Raw genomic sequence first — 15102 nt, forward strand, 5'->3', positions numbered from 1 at the left:
TTTATATTTGAACATATTCTTTTTTCCACTATTACCCACTTAGCGCTACGAATGTCCAGTTGCATTTTCTACAGACAGAGTGTTTCAAAACTGCTCAATCCAAAGTATGGTTTAACTCTGTTAGCTGAATGCTCAGATCAGAAAGAAGTTTCACAGAATGCTTCTGTGTAGTTTATATTTGAATATATTCCTTTTTCCACTACTACGCTCTTAGCGCTCCAAATGTCCAGTTGCATTTTCTACAGAAAGAGTGTTCAGATCTGCTCAATCAAAAGTATGGTTTAACTCTGTTAGCTGAATGCACAGATCAGAAAGAAGTTTCACCGAATGATTCTGTGTAGTTTATATTTGAAGACATTCCTTTTTCCACTATTACCCTCTTAGCGCTCCGAATCTCCACTTGCATTTTCTACAAAAAGAGTGTTTCATAACTGCTCAATCAAAAATATGTTTTATCTCTGTTAACTGAATTTACAGATCAGAAATAAGTTTCACAGAATGCATCTGTGTAGTTTTTATTTGAAGATATTCTTTTTCCCAATGTAGGCCTCTTAGCGCTTAGCATGTCCAATTGCAGTTTCTACAGAAAGAGTGTTTCAGAACGGCTCAATCAAAAGTAAGGTTCAACTCTGTTAGTTGAATGCACAGAACAGAAAGAATTTTCACAGAATGCTACTGTGTAGTTTATATTTGAATATATTCCTTTTTCCACTATTACCCTCTTAGCGCTCCGAATGTCCACTTGTATTTTCTACAGAAAGAGTGTTCAGAACTGCGCAATCAAAAGTATGGTTTAACTCTGTTAGCTTAATGAACATATCAGAAATAAGTTTCACACAATGCTTCTGTGTAGTTTTTATTTGAAGATATTATTTTTCCCAATAGAGGCCTCTTAGCGCTCAGAATGTCCAATTGCAGTTTCTACAGAAAGAGTGTTTCAGAAAGGCTCAATCAAAAGTAAGGTTCAACTCTGTTAGTTGAATGCACAGAACAGAAAGAAGTTTCATACAGTGCTTCTGTGTAGTTTATATTTGAACATATTCTTTTTTGCACTATTACCCAGTTAGCGCTACGAATGTCCAGTTGCATTTTCTACAGACAGAGTGTTTCAAAACTGCTCAATCAAAAGTATGGTTTAACTCTGTTAGCTGAATGCTCAGATCAGAAAGAAGTTTCACAGAATGCTTCTGTGTAGTTTATATTTGAATATATTCCTTTTTCCACTACTACTCTCTTAGCGCTCCAAATGTCCAGTTGCATTTTCTACAGAAAGAGTGTTCAGATCTGCTCAATCAAAAGTATGGTTTAACTCTGTTAGCTGAATGCACAGATCAGAAAGAAGTTTCACAGAATGATTCTGTGTAGTTTATATTTGGAGACATTCCTTTTTCCACTATTACCCTCTTAGCGCTCCGAATCTCCACTTGCATTTTCTACAGAAAGAGTGTTTCAGAACGGCTCAATCAAAACTAAGGTTCAACTCTTTTAGTTGAACAAACAGAACAAAAAGAAGTTTCACACAATTCTTCTGTGTAGTTTTTATTTGTAGACATTCTTTTTCCCAATATAGGCCTCTTAGCGCTCAGAATGTCCAATTGCAGTTTCTACAGAAAGAGTGTTTCAGAACGGCTCAATCAAAAGTAAGGTTCAACTCTGTTAGTTGAATGCACAGAACAGAAAGAAGTTTCATACAATGCTTCTGTGTAGTTTATATTTGAACATATTCTTTTTTCCAATATTACCCACTTAGCGCTACGAATGTCCAGTTGCATTTTGTACAGACAGAGTGTTTCAAAACTGCTCAATCCAAAGTATGGTTTAACTCTGTTAGTTGAATGCTCAGATCAGAAAGAAGTTTAACAGAATGCTTCTGTGTAGTTTATATTTGAATATATTCCTTTTTCCACTACTACGCTGTTAGCGCTCCAAATGTCCAGTTGCATTTTCTACAGAAAGGGTGTTCAGATCTGCTCAATCAAAAGTATGGTTTAAATCTGTTAGCTGAATGCACAGATCAGAAAGAATTTTCACCGAATGATTCTGTGTAGTTTATATTTGAAGACATTCCTTTTTCCACTATTACCCTCTTAGCGCTCCGAATCTCCACTTGCATTTTCTACAGAAAGAGTGTTTCAGAAAGGCTCAATCAAACTAAGGTTCAACTCTTTTAGTTGAACAAACAGAACAGAAAGAAGTTTCACACAATTCTTCTGTGTAGTTTTTATTTGTAGACATTCTTTTTCCCAATATAGGCCTCTTAGCGCTCAGAATGTCCAATTGCAGTTTCTACAGAAAGAGTGTTTCAGAACGGCTCAATCAAAAGTAAGGTTCAACTCTGTTAGTTGAATGCACAGAACAGAAAGAAGTTTCATACAATGCTTCTGTGTAGTTTATATTTGAACATATTCTTTTTTCCACTATTACCCACTTAGCGCTACGAATGTCCCCTTGCATTTTCTACAGACAGAGTGTTTCAAAACTGCTCAATCAAAAGTATGGTTTAACCCTGTTAGCTGAATGCTCAGATCAGAAAGAAGTTTCACAGAATGCTTCTGTGTAGTTTATATTTGAATATATTCCTTTTTCCACTACTACGCTCTTAGCGCTCAAAATGTCCAGTTGCATTTTCTACAGAAAGAGTGTTCAGATCTGCTCAATCAAAAGTATGGTTTAACTCTGTTAGCTGAATGCAGAGATCAGAAAGAAGTTTCACCGAATGATTCTGTGTAGTTTATATTTGAAGACATTCCTTTTTCCACTATTACCCTCTTAGGGCTCCGAATCTCCACTTGCATTTTCTACAAAAAGAGAGTTTCATAACTGCTCAATCAAAAATATGTTTTATCTCTGTTAACTGAATTTACAGATCAGAGATAAGTTTCACAGAATGCATCTGTGTAGTTTTTATTTGAAAATATTCTTTTTCCCAATGTAGGCCTCTTAGCGCTTAGCATGTCCAATTGCAGTTTCTACAGAAAGAGTGTTTCAGAACGGCTCAATCAAAAGTAAGGTTCAACTCTGTTAGTTGAATGCACAGAACAGAAAGAATTTTCACAGAATGCTACTGTGTAGTTTATATTTGAATATATTCCTTTTTCCACTATTACCCTCTTAGCGCTCCGAATGTCCACTTGTATTTTCTACAGAAAGAGTGTTCAGAACTGCGCAATCAAAAGTATGGTTTAACTCTGTTAGCTTAATGAACATATCAGAAATAAGTTTCACACAATGCTTCTGTGTAGTTTTTATTTGAAGATATTATTTTTCCCAATAGAGGCCTCTTAGCGCTCAGAATGTCCAATTGCAGTTCCTACAGAAAGAGTGTTTCAGAAAGGCTCAATCAAAAGTAAGTTTCAACTCTGTTAGTTGAATGCACAGAACAGAAAGAAGTTTCATACAGTGCTTCTGTGTAGTTTATATTTGAACATATTCTTTTTTCCACTATTACCCACTTAGCGCTACGAATGTCCAGTTGCATTTTCTACAGACAGAGTGTTTCAAAACTGCTCAATCAAAAGTATGGTTTAACTCTGTTAGCTGAATGCACAGATCAGAAAGAAGTTTCACAGAATGATTCTGTGTAGTTTATATTTGGAGATATTCCTTTTTCCACTATTACCCTCTTAGCGCTCCGAATGTCCACTTGCATTTTCTACAGAAAGTGTGTTCAGAACTGCGCAATCAAAAGTATGGTTTAACTCTGTTAGCTTAATGAACATATCAGAAATAAGTTTCACACAATGCTTCTGTGTAGTTTTTATTTGAAGATATTATTTTTCCCAATAGAGGCCTCTTAGCACTCAGAATGTCCAATTGCAGTTTCTACAGAAAGAGTGTTTCAGAAAGGCTCAATCAAAAGTAAGGTTCAACTCTGTTAGTTGAATGCGCAGAACAGAAAGAAGTTTCATACAATGCTTCTGTGTAGTTTATATTTGAACATATTCTTTTTTCCACTATTACCCACTTAGCGCTACGAATGTCCAGTTGCATTTTCTACAGACAGAGTGTTTCAAAACTGCTCAATCAAAAGTATGGTTTAACTCTGTTAGCTGAATGCTCAGATCAGAAAGAAGTTTCACAGAATGCTTCTGTGTAGTTTATATTTGATTATATTCCTTTTTCCACTACTACTCTCTTAGCGCTCCAAATGTCCAGTTGCATTTTCTACAGAAAGAGTGTTCAGATCTGCTCAATCAAAAGTATGGTTTAACTCTGTTAGCTGAATGCACAGATCAGAAAGAAGTTTCACAGAATGATTCTGTGTAGTTTATATTTGGAGACATTCCTTTTTCCACTATTACCCTCTTAGCGCTCCGAATCTCCACTTGCATTTTCTACAGAAAGAGTGTTTCAGAACGGCTCAATCAAAACTAAGGTTCAACTCTTTTAGTTGAACAAACAGAACAGAAAGAAGTTTCACACAATTCTTCTGTGTAGTTTTTATTTGTAGACATTCTTTTTCCCAATATAGGCCTCCTAGCGCTCAGAATGTCCAATTGCAGTTTCTACAGAAAGAGTGTTTCAGAACGGCTCAATCAAAGTAAGGTTCAACTCTGTTAGTTGAATGCACAGAACAGAGAGAAGTTTCATACAATGCTTCTGTGTAGTTTATATTTGAACATATTCTTTTTTCCACTATTACCCACTTAGCGCTACGAATGTCCAGTTGCATTTTCTACAGACAGAGTGTTTCAAAACTGCTCAATCCAAAGTATGGTTTAACTCTGTTAGCTGAATGCACAGATCAGAAAAAAGTTTCACAGAATGATTCTGTGTAGTTTATATTTGGAGACATTCCTTTTTCCACTATTACCCTCTTAGCGCTCCGAATCTCCACTTGCATTTTCTACAGAAAGAGTGTTTCAGAACGGCTCAATCAAAACTAAGGTTCAACTCTTTTAGTTGAACAAACAGAACAGAAAGAAGTTTCACAAAATTCTTCTGTGTAGTTTTTATTTGTAGACATTCTTTTTCCCAATATAGGCCTCCTAGCGCTCAGAATGTCCAATTGCAGTTTCTACAGAAAGAGTGTTTCAGAACGGCTCAATCAAAGTAAGGTTCAACTCTGTTAGTTGAATGCACAGAACAGAGAGAAGTTTCATACAATGCTTCTGTGTAGTTTATATTTGAACATATTCTTTTTTCCAATATTACCCACTTAGCGCTACGAATGTCCAGTTGCATTTTCTACAGACAGAGTGTTTCAAATCTGCTCAATCCAAAGTATGGTTTAACTCTGTTAGCTGAATGCTCAGATCAGAAAGAAGTTTCACAGAATGCTTCTGTGTAGTTTATATTTGAATATATTCCTTTTTCCACTACTACGCTCTTAGCGCTCCAAATGTCCAGTTGCATTTTCTACAGAAAGAGTGTTCAGATCTGCTCAATCAAAAGTATGGTTTAACTCTGTTAGCTGAATGCACAGATCAGAAAGAAGTTTCACCGAAGGATTCTGTGTAGTTTATATTTGAAGACATTCCTTTTTCCACTATTACCCTCTTAGCGCTCCGAATCTCCACTTGCATTTTCTACAAAAAGAGGGTTTCATAACTGCTCAATCAAAAATATGTTTTATCTCTGTTAACTGAATTTACAGATCAGAAATAAGTTTCACAGAATGCATCTGTGTAGTTTTTATTTGAAGATATTCTTTTTCCCAATGTAGGCCTCTTAGCGCTTAGCATGTCCAATTGCAGTTTCTACAGAAAGAGTGTTTCAGAACGCCTCAATCAAAAGTAAGGTTCAACTCTGTTAGTTGAATGCACAGAACAGAAAGAATTTTCACAGAATGCTACTGTGTAGTTTATATTTGAATATATTCCTTTTTCCACTATTACCCTCTTAGCGCTCCGAATGTCCACTTGTATTTTCTACAGAAAGAGTGTTCAGAACTGCGCAATCAAAAGTATGGTTTAACTCTGTTAGCTTAATGAACATATCAGAAATAAGTTTCACACAATGCTTCTGTGTAGTTTTTATTTGAAGATATTATTTTTCCCAATAGAGGCCTCTTAGCGCTCAGAATGTCCAATTGCAGTTTCTACAGAAAGAGTGTTTCAGAAAGGCTCAATCAAAAGTAAGGTTCAACTCTGTTAGTTGAATGCACAGAACAGAAAGAAGTTTCATACAGTGCTTCTGTGTAGTTTATATTTGAACATATTCTTTTTTCCACTATTACCCAGTTAGCGCTACGAATGTCCAGTTGCGTTTTCTACAGACAGAGTGTTTCAAAACTGCTCAATCAAAAGTATGGTTTAACTCTGTTAGCTGAATGCTCAGATCAGAAAGAAGTTTCACAGAATGCTTCTGTGTAGTTTATATTTGAATATATTCCTTTTTCCACTACTACTCTCTTAGCGCTCCAAATGTCCAGTTGCATTTTCTACAGAAAGAGTGTTCAGATCTGCTCAATCAAAAGTATGGTTTAACTCTGTTAGCTGAATGCACAGATCAGAAAGAAGTTTCACAGAATGATTCTGTGTAGTTTATATTTGGAGACATTCCTTTTTCCACTATTTCCCTCTTAGCGCTCCGAATCTCCACTTGCATTTTCTACAGAAAGAGTGTTTCAGAACGGCTCAATCAAAACTAAGGTTCAACTCTTTTAGTTGAACAAACAGAACAAAAAGAAGTTTCACACAATTCTTCTGTGTAGTTTTTATTTGTAGACATTCTTTTTCCCAATATAGGCCTCTTAGCGCTCAGAATGTCCAATTGCAGTTTCTACAGAAAGAGTGTTTCAGAACGGCTCAATCAAAAGTAAGGTTCAACTCTGTTAGTTGAATGCACAGAACAGAAAGAAGTTTCATACAATGCTTCTGTGTAGTTTATATTTGAACATATTCTTTTTTCCAATATTACCCACTTAGCGCTACGAATGTCCAGTTGCATTTTGTACAGACAGAGTGTTTCAAAACTGCTCAATCAAAAGTATGGTTTAACTCTGTTAGCTGAATGCTCAGATCAGAAAGAAGTTTAACAGAATGCTTCTGTGTAGTTTATATTTGAATATATTCCTTTTTCCACTACTACGCTGTTAGCGCTCCAAATGTCCAGTTGCATTTTCTACAGAAAGGGTGTTCAGATCTGCTCAATCAAAAGTATGGTTTAAATCTGTTAGCTGAATGCACAGATCAGAAAGAATTTTCACCGAATGATTCTGTGTAGTTTATATTTGAAGACATTCCTTTTTCCACTATTACCCTCTTAGCGCTCCGAATCTCCACTTGCATTTTCTACAGAAAGAGTGTTTCAGAAAGGCTCAATCAAACTAAGGTTCAACTCTTTTAGTTGAACAAACAGAACAGAAAGAAGTTTCACACAATTCTTCTGTGTAGTTTTTATTTGCAGACATTCTTTTTCCCAATATAGGCCTCTTAGCGCTCAGAATGTCCAATTGCAGTTTCTACAGAAAGAGTGTTTCAGAACGGCTCAATCAAAAGTAAGGTTCAACTCTGTTAGTTGAATGCACAGAACAGAAAGAAGTTTCATACAATGCTTCTGTGTAGTTTATATTTGAACATATTCTTTTTTCCACTATTACCCACTTAGCGCTACGAATGTCCCCTTGCATTTTCTACAGACAGAGTGTTTCAAAACTGCTCAATCAAAAGTATGGTTTAACCCTGTTAGCTGAATGCTCAGATCAGAAAGAAGTTTCACAGAATGCTTCTGTGTAGTTTATATTTGAATATATTCCTTTTTCCACTACTACGCTCTTAGCGCTCAAAATGTCCAGTTGCATTTTCTACAGAAAGAGTGTTCAGATCTGCTCAATCAAAAGTATGGTTTAACTCTGTTAGCTGAATGCACAGATCAGAAAGAAGTTTCACCGAATGATTCTGTGTAGTTTATATTTGAAGACATTCCTTTTTCCACTATTACCCTCTTAGGGCTCCGAATCTCCACTTGCATTTTCTACAAAAAGAGAGTTTCATAACTGCTCAATCAAAAATATGTTTTATCTCTGTTAACTGAATTTACAGATCAGAGATAAGTTTCACAGAATGCATCTGCGTAGTTTTTATTTGAAAATATTCTTTTTCCCAATGTAGGCCTCTTAGCGCTTAGCATGTCCAATTGCAGTTTCTACAGAAAGAGTGTTTCAGAACGGCTCAATCAAAAGTAGGGTTCAACTCTGTTAGTTGAATGCACAGAACAGAAAGAATTTTCACAGAATGCTACTGTGTAGTTTATATTTGAATATATTCCTTTTTCCACTATTACCCTCTTAGCGCTCCGAATGTCCACTTGTATTTTCTACAGAAAGAGTGTTCAGAACTGCGCAATCAAAAGTATGGTTTAACTCTGTTAGCTTAATGAACATATCAGAAATAAGTTTCACACAATGCTTCTGTGTAGTTTTTATTTGAAGATATTATTTTTCCCAATAGAGGCCTCTTAGCGCTCAGAATGTCCAATTGCAGTTCCTACAGAAAGAGTGTTTCAGAAAGGCTCAATCAAAAGTAAGGTTCAACTCTGTTAGTTGAATGCACAGAACAGAAAGAAGTTTCATACAGTGCTTCTGTGTAGTTTATATTTGAACATATTCTTTTTTCCACTATTACCCACTTAGCGCTACGAATGTCCAGTTGCATTTTCTACAGACAGAGTGTTTCAAAACTGCTCAATCAAAAGTATGGTTTAACTCTGTTAGCTGAATGCACAGATCAGAAAGAAGTTTCACAGAATGATTCTGTGTAGTTTATATTTGGAGACATTCCTTTTTCCACTATTACCCTCTTAGCGCTCCGAATGTCCACTTGCATTTTCTACAGAAAGTGTGTTCAGAACTGCGCAATCAAAAGTATGGTTTAACTCTGTTAGCTTAATGAACATATCAGAAATAAGTTTCACACAATGCTTCTGTGTAGTTTTTATTTGAAGATATTATTTTTCCCAATAGAGGCCTCTTAGCACTCAGAATGTCCAATTGCAGTTTCTACAGAAAGAGTGTTTCAGAAAGGCTCAATCAAAAGTAAGGTTCAACTCTGTTAGTTGAATGCACAGAACAGAAAGAAGTTTCATACAATGCTTCTGTGTAGTTTATATTTGAACATATTCTTTTTTCCACTATTACCCACTTAGCGCTACGAATGTCCAGTTGCATTTTCTACAGACAGAGTGTTTCAAAACTGCTCAATCAAAAGTATGGTTTAACTCTGTTAGCTGAATGCTCAGATCAGAAAGAAGTTTCACAGAATGCTTCTGTGTAGTTTATATTTGAATATATTCCTTTTTCCACTACTACTCTCTTAGCGCTCCAAATGTCCAGTTGCATTTTCTACAGAAAGAGTGTTCAGATCTGCTCAATCAAAAGTATGGTTTAACTCTGTTAGCTGAATGCACAGATCAGAAAGAAGTTTCACAGAATGATTCTATGTAGTTTATATTTGGAGACATTCCTTTTTCCACTATTACCCTCTTAGCGCTCCGAATCTCCACTTGCATTTTCTACAGAAAGAGTGTTTCAGAACGGCTCAATCAAAACTAAGGTTCAACTCTTTTAGTTGAACAAACAGAACAGAAAGAAGTTTCACACAATTCTTCTGTGTAGTTTTTATTTGTAGACATTCTTTTTCCCAATATAGGCCTCCTAGCGCTCAGAATGTCCAATTGCAGTTTCTACAGAAAGAGTGTTTCAGAACGGCTCAATCAAAAGTAAGGTTCAACTCTGTTAGTTGAATGCACAGAACAGAGAGTAGTTTCATACAATGCTTCTGTGTAGTTTATATTTGAACATATTCTTTTTTCCACTATTACCCACTTAGCGCTACGAATGTCCAGTTGCATTTTCTACAGACAGAGTGTTTCAAAACTGCTCAATCCAAAGTATGGTTTAACTCTGTTAGCTGAATGCTCAGATCAGAAAGAAGTTTCACAGAATGCTTCTGTGTAGTTTATATTTGAATATATTCCTTTTTCCACTACTACGCTCTTAGCGCTCCAAATGTCCAGTTGCATTTTCTACAGAAAGAGTGTTCAGATCTGCTCAATCAAAAGTATGGTTTAACTCTGTTAGCTGAATGCACAGATCAGAAAGAAGTTTCACCGAATGATTCTGTGTAGTTTATATTTGAAGACATTCCTTTTTCCACTATTACCCTCTTAGCGCTCCGAATCTCCACTTGCATTTTCTACAAAAAGAGTGTTTCATAACTGCTCAATCAAAAATATGTTTTATCTCTGTTAACTGAATTTACAGATCAGAAATAAGTTTCACAGAATGCATTTGTGTAGTTTTTATTTGAAGATATTCTTTTTCCCAATGTAGGCCTCTTAGCGCTTAGCATGTCCAATTGCAGTTTCTACAGAAAGAGTTTTTCAGAACGGCTCAATCAAAAGTAAGGTTCAACTCTGTTAGTTGAATGCACAGAACAGAAAGAATTTTCACAGAATGCTACTGTGTAGTTTATATTTGAATATATTCCTTTTTCCACTATTACCCTCTTAGCGCTTCGAATGTCCACTTGTATTTTCTACAGAAAGAGTTTTCAGAACTGCGCAATCAAAAGTATGGTTTAACTCTGTTAGCTTAATGAACATATCAGAAATAAGTTTCACACAATGCTTCTGTGTAGTTTTTATTTGAAGATATTATTTTTCCCAATAGAGGCCTCTTAGCGCTCAGAATGTCCAATTGCAGTTTCTACAGAAAGAGTGTTTCAGAAAGGCTCAATCAAAAGTAAGGTTCAACTCTGTTGGTTGAATGCACAGAACAGAAAGTAGTTTCATACAGTGCTTCTGTGTAGTTTATATTTGAACATATTCTTTTTTCCACTATTACCCACTTAGCGCTACGAATGTCCAGTTGCATTTTCTACAGACAGAGTGTTTCAAAACTGCTCAATCAAAAGTATGGTTTAACTCTGTTAGCTGAATGCTCAGATCAGAAAGAAGTTTCACAGAATGCTTCTGTGTAGTTTATATTTGAATATATTCCTTTTTCCACTACTACTCTCTTAGCGCTCCAAATGTCCAGTTGCATTTTCTACAGAAAGAGTGTTCAGATCTGCTCAATCAAAAGTATGGTTTAACTCTGTTAGCTGAATGCACAGATCAGAAAGAAGTTTCACAGAATGATTCTGTGTAGTTTATATTTGGAGACATTCCTTTTTCCACTATTACCCTCTTAGCGCTCCGAATCTCCACTTGCATTTTCTACAGAAAGATTGTTTCAGAACGGCTCAATCAAAACTAAGGTTCAACTCTTTTAGTTGAACAAACAGAACAAAAAGAAGTTTCACACAATTCTTCTGTGTAGTTTTTATTTGTAGACATTCTTTTTCCCAATAGAGGCCTCTTAGCGCTCAGAATGTCCAATTGCAGTTTCTACAGAAAGAGTGTTTCAGAACGGCTCAATCAAAAGTAAGGTTCAACTCTGTTAGTTGAATGCACAGAACAGAAAGAAGTTTCATACAATGCTTCTGTGTAGTTTATATTTGAACATATTCTTTTTTCCAATATTACCCACTTAGCGCTACGAATGTCCAGTTGCATTTTGTACAGACAGAGTGTTTCAAAACTGCTCAATCAAAAGTATGGTTTAACTCTGTTAGCTGAATGCTCAGATCAGAAAGAAGTTTAACAGAATGCTTCTGTGTAGTTTATATTTGAATATATTCCTTTTTCCACTACTACGCTGTTAGCGCTCCAAATGTCCAGTTGCATTTTCTACAGAAAGGGTGTTCAGATCTGCTCAATCAAAAGTATGGTTTAAATCTGTTAGCTGAATGCACAGATCAGAAAGAATTTTCACCGAATGATTCTGTGTAGTTTATATTTGAAGACATTCCTTTTTCCACTATTACCCTCTTAGCGCTCCGAATCTCCACTTGCATTTTCTACAGAAAGAGTGTTTCAGAAAGGCTCAATCAAACTAAGGTTCAACTCTTTTAGTTGAACAAACAGAACAGAAAGAAGTTTCACACAATTCTTCTGTGTAGTTTTTATTTGTAGACATTCTTTTTCCCAATATAGGCCTCTTAGCGCTCAGAATGTCCAATTGCAGTTTCTACAGAAAGAGTGTTTCAGAACGGCTCAATCAAAAGTAAGGTTCAACTCTGTTAGCTGAATGTAGAGATCAGAAAGAAGTTTCACCTAATGATTCTGTGTAGTTTATATTTGAAGACATTCCTTTTTCCACTATTACCCTCTTAGGGCTCCGAATCTCCACTTGCATTTTCTACAAAAAGAGAGTTTCATAACTGCTCAATCAAAAATATGTTTTATCTCTGTTAACTGAATTTACAGATCAGAGATAAGTTTCACAGAATGCATCTGTGTAGTTTTTATTTGAAAATATTCTTTTTCCCAATGTAGGCCTCTTAGCGCTTAGCATGTCCAATTGCAGTTTCTACAGAAAGAGTGTTTCAGAACGGCTCAATCAAAAGTAAGGTTCAACTCTGTTAGTTGAATGCACAGAACAGAAAGAATTTTCACAGAATGCTACTGTGTAGTTTATATTTGAATATATTCCTTTTTCCACTATTACCCTCTTAGCGCTCCGAATGTCCACTTGTATTTTCTACAGAAAGAGTGTTCAGAACTGCGCAATCAAAAGTATGGTTTAACTCTGTTAGCTTAATGAACATATCAGAAATAAGTTTCACACAATGCTTCTGTGTAGTTTTTATTTGAAGATATTATTTTTCCCAATAGAGGCCTCTTAGCGCTCAGAATGTCCAATTGCAGTTCCTACAGAAAGAGTGTTTCAGAAAGGCTCAATCAAAAGTAAGGTTCAACTCTGTTAGTTGAATGCACAGAACAGAAAGAAGTTTCATACAGTGCTTCTGTGTAGTTTATATTTGAACATATTCTTTTTTCCACTATTACCCACTTAGCGCTACGAATGTCCAGTTGCATTTTCTACAGACAGAGTGTTTCAAAACTGCTCAATCAAAAGTATGGTTTAACTCTGTTAGCTGAATGCACAGATCAGAAAGAAGTTTCACAGAATGATTCTGTGTAGTTTATATTTGGAGACATTCCTTTTTCCACTATTACCCTCTTAGCGCTCCGAATGTCCACTTGCATTTTCTACAGAAAGTGTGTTCAGAACTGCGCAATCAAAACTATGGTTTAACTCTGTTAGCTTAATGAACATATCAGAAATAAGTTTCACACAATGCTTCTGTGTAGTTTTTATTTGAAGATATTATTTTTCCCAATAGAGGCCTCTTAGCACTCAGAATGTCCAATTGCAGTTTCTACAGAAAGAGTGTTTCAGAAAGGCTCAATCAAAAGTAAGGTTCAACTCTGTTAGTTGAATGCACAGAACAGAAAGAAGTTTCATACAATGCTTCTGTGTAGTTTATATTTGAACATATTCTGTTTTCCACTATTACCCACTTAGCGCTACGAATGTCCAGTTGCATTTTCTACAGACAGAGTGTTTCAAAACTGCTCAATCCAAAGTATGGTTTAACTCTGTTAGCTGAATGCTCAGATCAGAAAGAAGTTTCACAGAATGCTTCTGTGTAGTTTATATTTGAATATATTCCTTTTTCCACTACTACTCTCTTAGCGCTCCAAATGTCCAGTTGCATTTTCTACAGAAAGAGTGTTCAGATCTGCTCAATCAAAAGTATGGTTTAACTCTGTTAGCTGAATGCACAGATCAGAAAGAAGTTTCACCGAATGATTCTGTGTAGTTTATATTTGAAGACATTCCTTTTTCCACTATTACCCTCTTAGCGCTCCGAATCTCCACTTGCATTTTCTACAAAAAGAGTGTTTCATAACTGCTCAATCAAAAATATGTTTTATCTCTGTTAACTGAATTTACAGATCAGAAATAAGTTTCACAGAATGCATTTGTGTAGTTTTTATTTGAAGATATTCTTTTTCCCAATGTAGGCCTCTTAGCGCTTAGCATGTCCAATTGCAGTTTCTACAGAAAGAGTGTTTCAGAACGGCTCAATCAAAAGTAAGGTTCAACTCTGTTAGTTGAATGCACAGAACAGAAAGAATTTTCACAGAATGCTACTGTGTAGTTTATATTTGAATATATTCCTTTTTCCACTATTACCCTCTTAGCGCTCCGAATGTCCACTTGTATTTTCTACAGAAAGAGTGTTCAGAACTGCGCAATCAAAAGTATGGTTTAACTCTGTTAGCTTAATGAACATATCAGAAATAAGTTTCACAGAATGCTTCTGTGTAGTTTTTATTTGAAGATATTATTTTTCCCAATAGAGGCCTCTTAGCGCTCAGAATGTCCAATTGCAGTTTCTACAGAAAGAGTGTTTCAGAAAGGCTCAATCAAAAGTAAGGTTCAACTCTGTTAGTTGAATGCACAGAACAGAAAGAAGTTTCATACAGTGCTTCTGTGTAGTTTATATTTGAACATATTCTTTTTTCCACTATTACCCACTTAGCGCTACGAATGTCCAGTTACATTTTCTACAGACAGAGTGTTTCAAAACTGCTCAATCAAAAGTATGGTTTAACTCTGTTAGCTGAATGCTCAGATCAGAAAGAAGTTTCACAGAATGCTTCTGTGTAGTTTATATTTGAATATATTCCTTTTTCCACTACTACTCTCTTAGCGCTCCAAATGTCCAGTTGCATTTTCTACAGAAAGAGTGTTCAGATCTGCTCAATCAAAAGTATGGTTTAACTCTGTTAGCTGAATGCACAGATCAGAAAGAAGTTTCACAGAATGATTCTGTGTAGTTTATATTTGGAGACATTCCTTTTTCCACTATTACCCTCTTAGCGCTCCGAATCTCCACTTGCATTTTCTACAGAAAGATTGTTTCAGAACGGCTCAATCAAAACTAAGGTTCAACTCTTTTAGTTGAACAAACAGAACAAAAAGAAGTTTCACACAATTCTTCTGTGTAGTTTTTATTTGTAGACATTCTTTTTCCCAATAGAGGCCTCTTAGCGCTCAGAATGTCCAATTGCAGTTTCTACAGAAAGAGTGTTTCAGAACGGCTCAATCAAAAGTAAGGTTCAACTCTGTTAGTTGAATGCACAGAACAGAAAGAAGTTTCATACAATGCTTCTGTGTAGTTTATATTTGAACATATTCTTTTTTCCAATATTACCCACTTAGCGCTACGAATGTCCAGTTGCATTTTGTACAGACAGAGTGTT

Source organism: Symphalangus syndactylus, chromosome 17 (assembly GCF_028878055.3).
Source record: "Symphalangus syndactylus isolate Jambi chromosome 17, NHGRI_mSymSyn1-v2.1_pri, whole genome shotgun sequence".
In the NCBI taxonomy this organism is placed as follows: Eukaryota; Metazoa; Chordata; class Mammalia; order Primates; family Hylobatidae; genus Symphalangus; species Symphalangus syndactylus.